The sequence below is a fragment of the Homarus americanus genome, unplaced genomic scaffold (genome assembly GCF_018991925.1).
Source record: "Homarus americanus isolate GMGI-L3 unplaced genomic scaffold, GMGI_Hamer_2.0 scaffold54679, whole genome shotgun sequence".
Taxonomy (NCBI): Eukaryota; Metazoa; Arthropoda; class Malacostraca; order Decapoda; family Nephropidae; genus Homarus; species Homarus americanus.
In genome coordinates this window covers 242156-259865 of record NW_024722701.1, presented here as the reverse complement: position 1 = coordinate 259865, position 17710 = coordinate 242156, and the positions used below count along the sequence as shown (strand labels likewise).

The following is a 17710-nucleotide window of genomic DNA, read 5'->3' as shown; positions in this document are numbered from 1 at the left end:
ATGTAAAGTACTTAGTTTACTCTAGGAAATGTAAACGGAGAAGCCAGATACCAGATGAACAACGATGTTATAGCGAAATCCGACTGTGAGAAAGATTTAGGAGTTATGATAAGTAGGAATCTTAAACAAAGACAATAATGTGTATTTGATCGAAACAAGGCTAACAAGGTACTTGGGTTCATACAAAGGAGTGTTAGTTACAAGACTAGCGAGGTCATCCTAAAACTATATCTTGCGCTTTTGAGACCTCACTTGGTTTATGCAGTTCAGTTCTGGTCACCGCATTACAGAATGGATATAGAATCCTTGGAAAGAATTCAGAGAAGGATGATAAGACAAATCCCGGGCATTAGGAACCTTGAGTACAGAGACAGGTTAAAGCATCTTAATTTGCACTCCCTCGAGAGACGTAGAGTGAGGGGCGATATGATCGAGGTGTATAAATGGAAGTCAGGGCTAAACAAAGGGGACATTACAGAGGTACTCAAACTATCCAACCAGGAGCGAACTCGTAACAATGGTTTTAAATTAGATAAATTTAGGTTTACGCGCGAGATCGGTAAACATTGGTTTGGAAATAGAGTAGTGGATGAATGGAACAAGTTGCCAAACATCATCATTAACTCGAATACGCTGGATAGCTTCAAACATAGGTTGGATGGATATATGAGCAATAGGGGTTGGGTGTAAATGGGACTGCTCAGTATGGACCAATAGGCCCGCTGCGGTTTCCTCCATTCTTATGGTCTAACCTAACCTAACCCACGTGATCACAACATAACCCACGCACCAGGAAATCCGCCTTAACTAAACACGTTGTCGCAATACCAGTTAGAGGGACAACAATAACCTCCATTAATCTTGGATATTTAGTCTCGGATCCTCTGAGACTCCCGGGGGTGGGGGGGGGTTGTGATGGGGGAGGGGGTGAGAGGGCAGGAGGGGTGGGAGGGGGAGGGAGGTGGGGAGGGGAGGGGGTGAGAGGGCAGGAGGGGTGTGAGGGGAAGGGGTGAGAGAGCAGGAGGGGTGGGAGGGGAGGGGAGGAGAGGGCAGGAGGGGTGGAGGGGGAGGGGGGGAGGGGGAGGAGGTGTGAGGGGGAGGAGGGGGGAGGGGGTGGAGGGGGGAGGGGGGGGTGGGAGAGGGCAGGAGGGGTGTGAGGGGAGGGGGAGGGGGGGTGGGAGAGGGGGAGGGTGTGGAGGGGAGAGGGGGGTGGAGGGGGGAGAGGGGTGAGGGGAGGGGTGTTAGGAGGGGGGAGGGGGAGGGGGGGGAAGGGGAGGAGGGGTGTGAGGGGGAGGAGGGTTGAGGGCAGGAGGGGTGTGAGGGGGGGGTGTGAGAGGGCAGGAGGGGTGTGAGGGGTGTGAGGGGGGAGGGGGGTGTGAGAGGGGGAGGTGAGGACACTGGGCTGGCTGCCAGGACGGGCGCCAGAGTCCACACCATCAAGGTCGACCTCCAGAGTTGACTTGACCCCCGGGAACACCAACATATATCATGACCAAGACAACAACTCCTCCTCCACCAAGGTGATAACAACAATAATGACATCAACAATAACAATAATAACAGTAACGACAACAATAGCAAAAACAGCAACAACAATAACAACAACATCAATAACAACAACAACCACAATAACAACAACAAACAACAACATAACAACAAAATCAACCACAACAACAACAACAACCACAATAGCCACAATAACATCAACCACAATAACAACAACAACAACAACCACAATAGCCACAATAACATCAACCACAATAACCACAATAACAACAACAACAACAACAACCACAATAGCCACAATAACATCAACCAAAATAGCTACAATAACATCAACCACAATAACCACAATAACAACAACAACAACCACAATAACAACAACAACAACAACCACAACAATAACAACCACAGTAGCCACAATAACATCAACCACAATAACCACAATAACATCAACCACAATAACCACAATAACAACAACAACAACAACCACAATAACAACAACAACAACCACAACAACAACCACAACCACATCAACACCCACAACAACCACAACCACATCAACAACCACAATAACAATAACATCATATCATCAAGTTTCTCCACATCATAACATCTCTTGGCACTCCTTTCCTTCTCCTCGCCCAGCCCTTCACAACACGTCAACTGAATCCCAAACTTTACCAATGGCTTGTCCTGAGGAAGTCAACTTTATATATTACACAGAATAAACTGGATGTGAAAGATATTTTTACCTAACCTAACCTAACCTAACCTATCCTACCATACCGTGCAAGAAGGGTGTTCCAGGAAGGTATAATTCTTCATGTTAAAACTCACAGCAGAATCTAAACTTAAATCATTATACCCGGGTTGGACTTTTTTTTTAAATGGCCATTAAACTTATTTCATGTGTTTTTGTGTTTCTGAGAGAGAGATACGAGTATTTAAGTTAAAATTCCGGGGTTAGGTTAGGTCAGGTTAGGTTACGTTAGGCTAGGTTGTACTAGTTAAAAGAAAGATTAAGGTACACTAAAGTAGTTGAACCTTAGGCATACTAAATAGAAAACTAGTAAAAAAAATCAAACTAGCCAAGCCCTTTGTAGTAGTTATCCTACCCTAACCTAACCTAACCAAATAGCTTCACTTCTATTCACCACAAACACAACAAACCCCAATAATAATAATAACATGAACAGGTATGGCGACATATGTAAAGCACAGTCCCCATCACTAGTGCGTTTACAGGGGCTCGTCGTTATAAACATTCCACAAATCATTATCATTGAGATATTTGTTTTAATATTGTTATATTTTGATGCCATAGTTTGTTTACTATTGTGAGTTTCCTTCTGTCAAATGTAAACAAACACAGTGTTGCCACATTGCACGAAATCTGACGAGGAGCCCCCCTGTAAACGCACTAGTGAAGGGGACTATACGTTGACCCTCGGCTCCAATTTGTCATCTTTTCTAAACTTCGGTCATTAACTCTCCGGAAATTTTGTTACACTTGAGAAATGAAATGAAAAAAAATAACTCTACTTGGGGAGAAGGGGGAGGGAGTATGAGGGGGAAGGGAGGAAAGGGAGGGGGGAGTGGGAAGGGAGGGGGTTAGGGGAGGGGGAAGGGGTACAGATAGGAACTTCGAAAAACTTTTTGGTATGTGGTGCTCTCTCTCTCTCTCTCTCTCTCAAGTAAAGTACATTAGTGTGCCCGTCTGATGTACACATTTCATAATAATCTGCACTACTGTGTAATCTCATCCCCACAGCTGTAATACATAACAACAGGTGCTAATTAATTACTATACCTGACTGTACCTGTACCTGTAAAATACCATTTAATGATCTCACTCAAAACGTAAAAATGACGATCGAATAACTAATTTATTCCTCTCTAATTAATGACCATAATAATCACTCGCTTTCAAGGATTTCTGTTATAGGTATTCAAGTTAACATTGTAGTGGATTAGGTTCAGGTCAGTTACTAATCCGTATTCATGATGTATTCTTGCCTTTTACCTTTTATACATAGAGATGTATATTTGGTATACATGGGAGGAGAGAACCGTAATGAAGTTTAATTACAGGCAGGTCGAAGTGTGTGTGTGTGTGTGTGTGTGTGTGTGTGTGTGTGTGTGTGTGTGTAATGACCTACTCAAAATGCATTACAGTCCACTACGTTTATTTTTTCCCCAGCGGGTAATCAGAAGTTGGAGGAAATTTTCCCATCATTCACCATTACCACCACACACACACACACACACACACACACACACACACACACACACACACACACACACTTCGACCTGCCTGTAATTAAACTTCATTACGGTTCTCTCCTCCCATGTATACCAAATATACATCTCTATGTATAAAAGGTAAGAATACATCATGAATACGGATTAGTAACAGCACTATACATGTACATATTTAGTTCACCCGTAATACGATATAAACCGCTTTATCTTAATCCCGTGTTGTAGTTAAGTTCAGTTTAGTGTTCTAATCTGGACAATAACCTCTGACCTGGACAATAAACTTGGACCTGGACTATAACCTCTAACTTGGACAATAACCTCTGACCTGGACAATAACCTCTAACTTGGACAATAGCCTCTGACCTGGACATCAACCTCTAACTTGGACAATAACCTCTAACTTGGACAATAACCTCTAAATTGGACAATAACCTCTAGCTTGGACAATAACCTCTAACTTAGACAATAACCTCTACCCTGGACAATAACCTCTAACTTGGACAATAACCTCTAACTTGGACAATAACCTCTAACTTGGACAATAACCTCTAACTTGGACAATAACCTCTGACCTGGACAATAACCTCTAACTTGGACAATAACCTCTAACTTGGACAATAACCTCTAACTTGGACAATAGCCTCTGACCTGGACAATAACCTCTAACTTGGACAATAACCTCTAACTTGGACAATAACCTCTAACTTGGACAATAACCTCTAACTTGGACAATAACCTCTAACTTAGACAATAACCTCTAACTTGGACAATAACCTCTAACTTGGACAATAACCTCTAACTTGGACAATAACCTCTATCCTGGACAATAACCTCTAACTTGGACAATAACCTCTGACCTGGACAATAACCTCTGACCTGGACAATAACCTCTGACCTGTACACTGACATCTGGGATCAAGACCTTTAGATTCTGATACATCATGAACTTTGCTCCATTAAAACTTTAGAATATTATTTCCCGAACGCACCAACATCAGTTTTATTCACGTAAGTCAGAATATATACGCGGTTTTTAAAGGTGACGGTTGTTGGTAGTATCGTCGTATAGGTGATATAAACAGCTTCCTCAACACCCAAATTTTCTCAACCCATAGTTAATTATTTCCTTTATCTGTACATATATTTTAACTCCAGTCATTAATATTGACGTCACTATGTATCATGGTTCAATGTGATGACGGTATGATTTTTTTCTGTATGTCAGGAGGTGGAAAAATTAGGTTAGAATTTGCAGATGGCAGCCCCCCTCTCACCCCACACTACGCGATACTTCAATAACGGTTAAAGATATAATAGAGTGTCCCAGGGAGCAGGCAGGCAGGTAAGGAAGGACGGAGGCAGGGACATTATTTTTCTGAGACACCCTATACAGTCAGAATAGTGCATCACTTACGGAATAACAAGAAGCTGCTGACATTTATCCAGTATCATGAATCACACTATTAATATCACACGAAATAATACATATAACACTGTCTTTAATATGTAATAAAGTGAGGGTGATATTTATGGACAATATCGGAATGACGGGGAAATGTCGGATAATCATCAAATTACCTCGTGGAATATATATATATATATATATATATATATATATATATATATATATATATATATATATATATATATATATATATATATATATATATATATATATATATATATATATATATATATATATATATGTATGCTGATAACCACAAGGAAAGAAGAAAACACGAAGTTCCCAAGCGCTTTCGTGTAATTCACATCTTCAGGGGTGAGTACAGACTAAGGAGAAGTACAAAACAAGGTGTATATATACAGAGGAGGGTGAGATCAGGTCCACAATGGTCAGGTATTAGGTAATGACCCTACTAATCTTTAAAAAGCACCGCAACGGTCGGTAGTCAGGTCAGAGGGTAAGGTGACCCAACCTTCTCACCTGGTTACAAATCTTCTTAATTACAAAATTGTCCAGTTTGTACATGCCATTACTCAAATTCATGTTGACCTTCGGTATGTTTAATGAGACTAGATTCTATTGTTTACTTCATTGTTATATATATATATATATATATATATATATATATATATATATATATATATATATATATATATATATATATATATATATATATATATATATATATATATATATATATATATATATATATATATCTTGATAAAATCACACGGGAAAAGGGAAACAACGGAGCACCTTAGCTTTCGTCTTTATTCAAGACATCTTCAGAGGCACAGTATTTCCAACAATATTCTGATACTTAAATTACTGTGTAGCATTTGGTCCATTTTTCTTTTATCTTCTTCACCAATGATTGGCTCGTTTGCCGCTTGGGCGATCGGTCACGTCTCTGTTACGCACTGTTGGCAAGTACTGGGCATGCACCAGGTGCTGAATGTACCTGAACCTGCTCCAGTATTGGTCAAGTCTTGTCTTGAAAGAGCTCACACTCGGTGCCATCATAAACACTCTCTGGTAGATTATTCCAAGAGTTTACAACCCTCACTCCGAAAAAGTTTGCCCTCACAGTTTTCTGGACTTGCTGTTTCTTCAATCTTGAGCTGTGACCCCTTGTGGGGCGAGCGTCCGCCAGCTCCAAGTAAGGACACTCAACTGAGTAGTGCCCCTTGAGATGCTTATACACCTCAATTAGGTCACCCCTTGCCCGTCTGTAGTATAAGCAAGGCAAGTTCAGGCGTTCCAATCTCTCAGGGTATCTGAGGTACCGAAGTGCAGGCACCAGTCTGGTGGCCCTCCTTTGAACATTTTCAACCAACTGATAGTCCCTAGCATATGTGTGCTATGTGTGGTCTTGGGTGTGCGAGTTTGTTGACCAAACTGGAGTGGTCCATGGAAGAATTGGCGAGGGCCAAGGAAGAAATTGAGAGGGCCACATTGGAGAACCTGAAATTATAGGAAGAGCTGGCAAGGTTAAAAGGGGAGGCGGGACAGGGAAAGCCAGTGTCTGACGAAAACTCAAGCGAGTGGAAGGTTATGAGGAGTGGGAAGACGAAGCTGGTGGTTAAGAAATACACCAAGGATACGACAACAACGACAACAACAGCTAAGTGTACCAATTCGTTCGGTCCCTTGATAGACGAATTGGACGTTAGTACAGTCAGGGAAAGGGATGAAAAGGAAGGTATAAAAACTTTAATTGTTGGTGACTCACAGGTAAGGTACATGGACAGGTCCTTTTGTGGTAAAAACAAAAATAGGATGAGGGTGTGTTTGCCAGGAGCTGGGGTGGGGGATATAATTGACAGGATGGACAATATCTTGTCTGGTAATGGGAACAAACCCATTATCTGCCTCAGTGCAGGAGTCAATGATATTGGCCGGTGTAGGAGCGAGGAGCTTCTTGATAAGTTCAAGGCAGCTATAGATCGTATTAGGACTAAGGGAGGGATCCCTATCATATGCGGTGTCCTGCCTAGAAGGAGAGTTGGCAGTGAATGGTTGTCAAGGGTGGTTGGTATCAACGACCGTCTTCACAGATTTGCAAGTCAACATCTGTCCCATTCATTGACAACTGGGACAACTTCTACGGCAGAAGGGACCTTTATGCTAGGGATGGGGTGCACCTGTCTCGGGATGGGGTGGCAACCCTGGCTGGGTCTGGAGGGGGAAGTTCAAAGGATATCGAAGTCTTTAAACTGCTAGGGGAACATATGGGCACGGGGGTGGGGGAAACTGCAGTGAGAGCGGGTAAACAAAGTAAAAGATTACTGGGAAATAGTGTTAGGAATGATGACAAAACTAAATTAAACAGAGAGTTTAAAACTAAACGCGGTAAAGGGAGGACTCAGAACACGACTAACTTAAATGTCTACTACGCGAACAGTAGAAGTATGAGAAACAAAATGGATGATATTAGGGCCTTGGTATGTACCGAAAAAATCGATATAATAGCATTCACTGAAACATGGATCAACCTAGACTCACGTGAGTTGCCGGTCGAATACCAAATTGCGGGTTACAAATTGTTCCATACCGATAGGCAGACCAGGAAAGGAGGCGGAGTAGCAATCTATGTTAGGGATAATTTGAAGTGTGAAATAAATAAGGAAATAAAAACTGAGCGGAATACAGAAACAATTTGGATAGAATTAATCGATGGTAGGGAAATTTAATCACAGGAGTAATATATAGACCTCCCAATCTTGATAGAGTCAATGAGCAACTTATCTGGGATGAAATGCGCAGGGCTTCCATACACAACAAAGTCTGTATAGTAGGCGACTTTAACCTTGGCCAAATAGATTCGACTGACCTTACGGGTAACTCAGAATCAGAGGATTTTCTCGAGACGATCCAGGACTGTTTCCTAAGTCAACATATAACCGAACCCACACGGGGTAATAATATACTCTATTTAGTTCTGTCAAACAGAGAAAACCTCATTAGCAATGTCGAGGTAGGGAACGAACTTGCAAACAGCGATCACAAAGAAATTAGATTCCAGTTAGATTTTCAGGGCAGACGTAAGGAAAATTCCACTGAAGTACCAGATTTCAGAAGGGCAAACTTTGACAGTTTAAAGAGGCAGCTGAGAGAGGGGGTGTCGCGCTTGGCCGTGAACCTGACAGATGACTCCAACCTGATAACGAGATCTGAGATTGCCGAGTTCCACGACAATTTAAATAATGAGTTACTTAATGCACAAAGGCAGAACATACTATACAAAAAACTCAGATCACACAACAATGACCCTAAATGGATAAATAATTATTTAAAGAACATCATTGGCCAAAGGAAGGCTATAGGTAGAAGGATAAAGCGTGGCAAAATTTACCCCCAGGATTATTATAAGATATTGGCGAGTAGGGTTAAAACCGAGATAAGGAAAGCCAAGAGGAATAATGAGGTAAGGATAGCAAGGGAGGTGAAGACATACCCCAAAGGATTCTACCAAATTTATCAAACTAAAACACGAGAAAAGATTGGACCAATACGGTCAGATACCGGCGAGCTCACTGATAACGACGGAGAAATGAGCAATAATTTGAATAAATATTTTTCAACAGTTTTCACCACTGAAAATTTAAACATGATACCCGAGGCACCGACTCTATTCAGAGATAGTGAAGAAAACAAATTAAGCGAGATAGTAGTGACTAGTAACGATGTTAGTAAGCAAATAGACAAACTAAAGCCTAATAAGTCACCTGGTCCCGATGAGATATTTGCCAGAGTATTAAAGGAATGTAAGGAAGAGCTTAGTATGCCCTTAGCAAAGTTGTTTAACATGTCCTTAAAAACAGGTGTAGTACCAGAATCCTGGAGGATAGCGAATGTAATACCGATTTTCAAGAAGGAGGATAGATCACTATCCTCTAACTACCGCCCAATCAGTCTAACATCAATAGTAGGCAAATTACTGGAAGCAATCATTCAAACTCTATATGAAATCACCTGGAGAAGCACCGATTGATCAATGATCCCAGCATGGCTTCACAAGCGGACGTTCTCATCTAACTAATCTATTAACATTCTTTTCATCAGTTTTCGAATAGGTGGACGAGGGGCACACTTATGATGTGGTATATCTCGACTTTAGCAAAGCCTTCGACAGAGTCCCCCACGAAAGACTAATTAGAAAGGTAGAAGCACATGGCATCAAAGGTAACATCCTTAAATGGATTAGGGCGTGGTTACAGGACAGGAAACATCGAGTGAGCATTAACGGCACTAAGTCCCATTGAAGCAACGTCACAAGTGGAGTTCCCCAAGGCTCAGTACTTGGACCATTATTATTTATTATATACATAAACGACATAGATATCGGCATAGACAGCAACATAAGTAAACTTGCTGATGACACTAAAATAGGACGTGTTATTAAATCTGACGAGGACTCTGCAAAACTACAGGAAGCTCTAAACAAATTTTTCGAATGGTCTGAAAAATGGCAGATGAAATTCACCGTGGACAAATGTAAAGTACTCAGTATAGGAGATGTAAACAGGGAAACCAGATACCAGATGAACAACGATGCCATAGAGAAATCCGACTGCGAGGGAGATTTAGGAGTAATGATAAGTAGGAACCTTAAGTCAAATAAACAATGTGTTTTTGCTCGTAACAAGGCTAATAAAATACTTGGGTTCATACAAAGGAGTGTTAGTTACAAGACTAGCGAGGTCATCCTAAAACTGTATCTTGCGCTTGTGAGACCACACCTGGATTATGCAATTCAGTTCTGGTCACCGTATTACAGGATGGATATAGAATCATTGGAAAGAATTCAGAGGAGAATGACAAGACTAATCCCGGGCATTAGGAACCTTGAGTATAGAGACAGGTTAAAGCATCTTAATTTGCACTCCCTCGAGAGACGTAGAGCGAGGGGCGACCTGATAGAGGTGTATAAGTGGAAGTCAGGGCTAAACAAAGGGGACATTACAAAAGTACTCAAACTATCCAACCAGGAGCGAACTCTTAGCAATGGTTTTAAATTAGACAAATTTAGATTTAGGCGTGAAATAGGTAAACATTGGTTTGGAAACAGAGTAGTGGATGAATAGAACAAGTTACCAAATATCACCATTAACTCGATTACGCTGAATAGCTTCAAACATAGGTTGGATGCTTATATGAGCAATCGAGGTTGGCTGTAAACGGGACTGCCCAGTATGGGCCAATAGGCCCGCTGCAGTTTCCTCCATTCTTATGTTCTTCTTATGTTCTTATATCTCGGGGACCAGACGGGGTGACAGTACTCCAGATGGGGAAGCACTTCACTCATGAAGATCGGTAAGGGGGACCGGACCGTCTAGATATCTGAACGACCTTCTTATAAGACCCAATAATTTATTTGCCTGATTTACCTTCTTCTCGCAATGGCCCGAGAACTTCAGCTCATTATCAACATACACAACTAGGCCCTTCTCACATTCAGTCTCAAATAGTGTAGTTTCTTCATCAGGTTGGGACATATGTTACGCCTCCTTACCGTTGGTACGCCTCAGGTGCATCCTCTTACACTTCTTGACATTGAATCTCAGCAGCCATTTCTTCGACCATTCTTGGAGCCCACAGAGGTCCTTCTGCAGCTCTTCACAGTCCGCTTGGTTCCTGATTTCCCGAAATAACTTGGCGTCATCGGCAAACATTTGTATGGAGGAGTGTACAACGTCAGGCATGTCATTTATGAAACAAACAAACAACAGCGGGCCCAATACACTGCCCTGTGGTACCCCACTTGTGACAAGTGCGGATGATGATTTTGTGAAGACAGAGCAAGATTTGTACTCACGTGTAGCCATAATGCAGTCTGATGTTACTGTGAGAAATATACAAAAATTAAGTAAACAATGCAGACGACATACCTACGTCACAACGTTACCAACTGTCGCCAACTGCGCCTCGCTAAACGCTTCAGGTGTAACCTCCTTATTTTATATTCCTTGGCTTCAACACTCGCAGCGCTTATTAATTTCCCATCCTGCACCATCACGACTAAGACCAGGGAAATATTTACCGGAAAATATGTGACATATGAGGAAACACTTGTGGAAATATTCAATTACCGTGATGTACAGTATAGAAAAAAGTTACATATATATATATATATATATATATATATATATATATCATAAACTATATTAATCCTGGGATATTAGTTACTCGTGTGTTTCTCTAATAATCAAATTAGCTGCGGCAAAACACTCAGTAACAACAAATAAGAACACTTTTTTAGTTTTCATTCAGTTAAACAAAGGACGCCATCTTGAAGCGTCCATTTAAACCTGTTCCTTAAGTTACACATTATGCCGTTGTATCACAGAGTATTAATTCAATTATTTTAATCTATTTCCCCACATTTGAAGAAGATTCTATGGATAAATACAATGATAATAATAAATAGTGGACGTTTTAATACGATATATTTCCTGACGACCTGCTGCCATTTTTAAAAGATAAAAGATGTTATTTATAGAAAACGAGTCCAAAATTAATCACAGAACACAATAATTGTTTCAGGTGTAACTATTTTTGTCAAAGCTACAGCCAATAATTATTGGCTGTAGCTTTGACAAGCAATAATACCAATTATAATTGGTATTATTGCTTTTCCACGCCACGCATTCCTACCATTAATCTATTATCATATTCGAATAAGATGTCTAATTATAAGATAATTTTCATCTATTACATTACCGGCGCAAGTGTACAATAACGGAGAAAGCGTATCCAAAATTTTCTCTATTTTCTTTCATTAAACTTCCGTCATTATCGCCTACCTCACCTCCAACACTGCGTGTCTCCTTCCTTCATAAATCATCACGCACATTCGTTCTCGTACACGTCATGCTGCCAATCAAAAGCGTTTATTTTTTAACAAACAATTAAAATGATTTTGGGTTTAATTCGCGGTATTTTTGGCCCAATCAAATTCAATTTTTATTTTGGGTCTCTCATAATTTGAAATTCAAATTTATTTTCGACCATGGAAATCTGCGATGGGTGCCACTTAAATTATATAGAGCTTATTGCGACTTTTTGGGAAAAAACGAAGAAACTATTGCATTTTTTCGATCCCATGGTGTTCTTCCAACCTCAGTAAAGTTTTCGAAGTGCAAGACTGAATGTAAATATCGCAAAGAACAACATATGTGGAGTTGTGTAAGAATATCAGAATCCATCGACGAACAAGAACCTGGCCAATAAGGTAAGAAATAGGTGATTCCATCATATGGTGAGAGTCAGTTAGGTTTGGTTAGGTTTTGTTTTGCTTTGTTTTTCTAGTGGTTTTTGGTGTATTATTCGCTTAGCCATTATTTTTTTTTCCGAAAGCGTCCAACGAAAAAAAATTCGATAAAAAAACCCGGCCAATTTCCGCCGTAAATGAAGGTCATATTCGGTCTAAACACACACAAATACTGTACACTTGAAAAATATATTTTTGACTTTCTAACAGTGTGGTGCGCTTATGCAAATTTACCAAATGTTACTATACAGTATATATTCCATTATATATGTTTCTTTTATTATTCTTGCAGATTATTATACCTAAAATTCTAAAAATAAATATTGTAAGTAATGTTAAGTTGTTTTGAGCCGTAGATAAGGAGTAAAAGACGTAAACACGCGACAGTTAGGTGATTGTAGTGAGGTGTAGCGAAATATGATACAGTATAAGGAAGGTATACATGAAGAAATATAACCCACATATTGTAAATAAAACTAATGTATACTATTTCATCAATATATAAAAAGCCAATACATTTATCTTGCCAGAGTCGTAATTCTAGTGATAACTGATGATAATATTTTGTTTTTTACGACCGAGTGAATCACATCAAACTTAACAACACGCACATGTACATTACACCGCCCTTCAGGATTTATTGAACAGTCTCCAAAACTGGGCCACCAACAACCACGTCACCATCAATCATACCAAGACCATGGTTATGCACATCAAATTCTCCTCCGACGTTGTTCCACCCCTTCCATTACTTTAGGTCCCAACACACTTTAGGTTGTAGATTTCACTAAGCTCCTCGGCGTCACCATAGACAACAAACTAAATTGGAAACCACACGTCAGTGAAGTTGTCAAATCCTCCAGTTTCCGTCTCCACCTCCTACGCCGACTCAAGTCCCTTGGAGTTCCTGCCCCCGAGGTCCTCAGTGTTTACTCAACACTCATACTTCCCAAGCTCACCTATGCCTCCCCTACCTGGTCTTCCTCCCTAAATGCCACACAATTTAAACACCTAGAAAAAGTACAAAAGAGGGCATGCAAGATTATTCTCTTCCCTTCCTACTCCACATATCAAGAAGCACTCAACACACTGACCCTCTCGGCTCTCTCTGACCATCACAACGACCTCATCTGCAAATTTGGTGAGAAGCTTCTGCACCATCCTTGACACCGGTTCCTACTACCACCCGAGATCCCTCGTCCGAGAATTGCTGTTCGACACCACAACCGCATCCAGCTAAAACGAGCACGAACTGATCGCTATAAGAACAGCCCAGTCCCAACCATTGTAAAAATTATCAATAACTTGTAATAAACCAGTGTATTCACTCCCAGTCAGTCTTACTTTTTGCACTGTCACTATGTTGAAATGCCCTGTAGTTTGAGCTTCTCCCCACCTAGTTATTATATATCATATTTGTGTCTCTTATGTTATTTGCCATGCTCTTTCAATAAACCGTTAATTATTATTATTATTATTATTGTTTATAACACCGGTTACTGTACACACAGAGAGAGAGAGAGAGAATCCGCTTCCTTGTTGTTTTCTAAGTCAGGTCAAAGAGCTTTGATCCTCGTGTAGATCAAATTTCAGAAAATGTGTACGATTGATGTTCACTGAGTTAAGCCGTTGGGCGACCATCTGTGATGGTGTATTCATGAGAAATATCTTGCTTGAGTCACAAGATTATTTATTCAGAAAAAAAAATATATGATGGATGTACTGTACGGAATAGTTATACAGTCGTAGTTGCTCCAATAACCCTGAGGGGATGGTGGGGCTAACCTCGTAGTTTTAAAGACCCCCCCCCCCCCTTCCGTCAACGGGCTCTTTGTGTTTACAACTCTAGTCGTGAAGGTCACCGCACTACAGCGCTCGACGGGGAGGTGTGGCGGTAAAACGAACTAATTCCAATATTATAAGTTAAAATTTTTGGTACATAAGGAGGCAATAGTCGGCACTGAACTCGGTCGCCTTCACGTCCCCAACTGTAAAGAAGGGACCCATTAGCCGGGTACTCTGAAGGCTTCTCAAATGCGAACCAAGGATCATTAGGACAGAAGGTGAGTTCTGTATTCAGTCGATCGCTGCACACAAGTAGGTGGAAAGGGCAGGTGCGGTGGCTAATCTTTAGGCGAAATAAACAGTGATTCTACAGATCTTACTACGATGGTGATAATTCTGTCCGTTTCAATGTTAGTGAGGTACTGAGACATTATATAAGAGAGAGTGAGAGAGATTGATAAGTTTTCGTTTTACTCCACTGGCCAACTCTCTCTCTCTCTCTCTCTCTCTCTCTCTCTCTCTCTCTCTCTTTCTCTCTCTCTTTGATTCCGATCCGGAGTCAATCCATACCATTTCACCGTCCCTTCTTCTCACTGATTCTGATCCCCAACTTTCCTTAGCACCAGATTTATTGCCGATATCCAGGAGGCGAGACTTGTGGTGGTCCGCGAGTTGGTGAAGAACCTGGTGGTAAAAGTTATGTTTATGGGAAGGTCGTGGCCATGTGTGTGTGTGTGTGTGTGTGTGTATGTGTGTGTGACAGACAGTAGTTGCCAACCTCGTATTCTAACCAATCATTATTTTCCTGCCTTTATTTAATAACCTCAAACAACACGTCTCATTACCTCTCGTTATTGAGGTCACTAATACGCTAAGCTTTCTCTTCGGTCTTGGTTTAATCGGATTTATCGGATTGATAGAACTCATCGAAGTCATTAATTTTTCGGATTTTTCGGATTCATCGGATTTATCAGAGTCAAGAACGTAGGTTATGTAAACACTAGAGATTCAGGGTAAACATCCCAATATACAACACAAAGGCAATCCTCTTTTACAGGCTACAGGATTTCGTTTATATCTCTGTATTTAAAGGGAAATGGCTGAATTTATCCTGTTTTGGGGGGAAAATTATGGGTTTCTGTATCAGTGGCATTAAAGGGATTTTTGTATTTGGGGGATTAAAGGGATTTTTGTATTTGGGGCATTAAAGGGATTTTTGTATTTGGGGGATTAGGCCAAAACATACTCGCGTCTGGTTATGTTAGGTTATGTTAGGTTAAGGTTAGGTTAGGTTAGGTTAGGTGATATTAGCCAGTAAAATAGGTAAAGCTGTCAAGTTTGGTCACCAGAGGGCTACTGTCAACACTGCTCGCCCTAAACACACCAACACACACACACACACACACACACACACACACTTAATACTACCTCATGTTGTCTCATCTCTCTCTCTCTCTCTCTCTCTCTCTCTCTCTCTCTCTCCCTCTGACCCATGTGGAGGTTCAGGGAGAAGGATGTTACAGTGTACAAAAAAAAGTCGTCTCCCTTCACCCTTTTTCACCCCCCACCCTAAGTTACGTACGTATAAACGTCTTGGATACGACTCTCTCTCTCTCTCTCTCTCTCTGACCACCACGAACGAGAGATGTCTTTAATAATAATAATAATAATAATAAGAAGAAACTTTATCTTTTCCACCTCCATTCAAAATCCCTCGCAAATCCTACCCCTCCCCCCACTTCCACACTCAACACCACCCCACAACCACTCTTACCCCCACCCCACCCCGTCCTCCCCACCCCCCCTCACTCCCTACCCCAACCCCCCCCACCCACACACACTCTACCCCAACCCCACACCCACATCCACTCCTACCCCTACCCACCCCACCACCCAACCCTTTCACCAACCATCCAATTGAAGGAAGCCATTTTATACACGCTTATCACTTGCAATTTTATGGCACGAGATGGCGTTACTGAAGCAACTGAAGGTTGTAAACAGTATCATAAACTGAGTCACGTGAACACAAGGAGCATTACACTGTCTGTCTCAAGCAAGTGAGGAAGTGGTGAGTAGTGTTCTGCCGGGGAGCCACCACACTACGAAGGTCAGTGTGTGTGTGTGTGTGTGTGTGTGTGTGTGTGTGTGTGTGTGTGTGTGCCTAGTGTGGCAACATTATGTTAGTGTTAGTGTTAAGGTGCAGGCACTGCTTGCTCCCTCTCGTTTTCAGTTATTGCCGCTGGCTAGCCCTCGTGGCAAACAGGGAAGCAACTTGCATAAGTCTTCCCCTGCCAGTACACAGCCTCTTCACTATCAAGACTTCTGCTGTGCCTACGTGTGGCAAGACACGGTAACTGGGTACCCCGTGTAGCAGTGAGCCCCAGAAGGACGGTGCATAGGCCCACTAGCCTGTGGATACGTCCTGGCGCCTACCAACCACTGCCCCGCTGCCTTGCGGATTAACCTTGGTAGGTATAAGGCTACGGGAGTAAACAAAGAACGAAAAATCTGCAGTGGAGTCCCGCATCAGGCAGACATGCTTACAGAGCTCCAACAAGACCCCAACGGTGGTATAGGTGGAAGAGGTGACCACCAGGGGAACCCAACGAGTACACTGACGGATGAAGGTAATGCATGATTGACAGGCTACTAAAGCGAAACCCAACAAACTGGGATGTCGGCACTCCATTGTAACTCTCCCTCTCCCCAGTCGTTGCAACACTTGCACCACTGATCAGGAAATGGGAGAGCCAAGATACGTGGTTGCAGCCTGTGCTCCTGCCTCACCACATATATCAACTCACGTGCAACCATCATCCAGCTCATGATACTCCTCATTATCATCAAACCCCTATACGCTCAAAAGTCCTATGGTGACGGACAAGTGGCGACGGGGACAGGCAGAGATGACTGCCGGGAGTCTCTAGTCACAACTCTGTACATGGGTGGGACAGATAAGATGATCTTTTATGAACTAGGTAATAGTGCAATCCGGTCCTGTCTGTGCGACTGAGCAACAATACGAAGAACCACTCTGCTCACCCCACATGGGGAGAGGGCTAGAAAGGGTGCCCTAAACATAGTCTGCCTAAAGAACCAACTTGACTAGGCAACCACGCCGAGTAAGGTCATCCTTATGCGGTCAAAAACACAATTATAATCACACACCAAAGCAAATACAAACTATACAACCTCTTATGGTCGCTGGATGGAATGTCAGGATTCGTCTGGATACAGGCACAAATGAGCATCCTGAAAGAAGAACTGCCCTTGTGGCAAAAGAGCTGGCTAGGTATAATATCGACATAGCAGCCATTAGTGAGTCGACTCACAGAACGGGGGTCTGGCTATACCTTCTTCTGGGAGGGTAAACCTGCTGTGGAGAGAAACTGCAATTATGGAGTTGGCTTTGCCATCTA

At 41.8% G+C, this 17710-nt stretch overlaps 1 protein-coding gene across 1 annotated transcript in view; it reads left to right on the top strand.

Annotated features, from left to right (window-relative positions):
* Nucleotides 1-16313: 16313 nt before the first annotated feature.
* Nucleotides 16314-17710, top strand: part of LOC121863025 (aminopeptidase N-like) — a 32285-nt gene continuing 30888 nt past the window's right edge. Inside the window, exon 1 of the mRNA XM_042361481.1 lies at nucleotides 16314-16398. The gene's annotated coding sequence lies outside the window, so the exon portion shown is untranslated. The remainder of the gene's footprint in view (nucleotides 16399-17710) is intronic.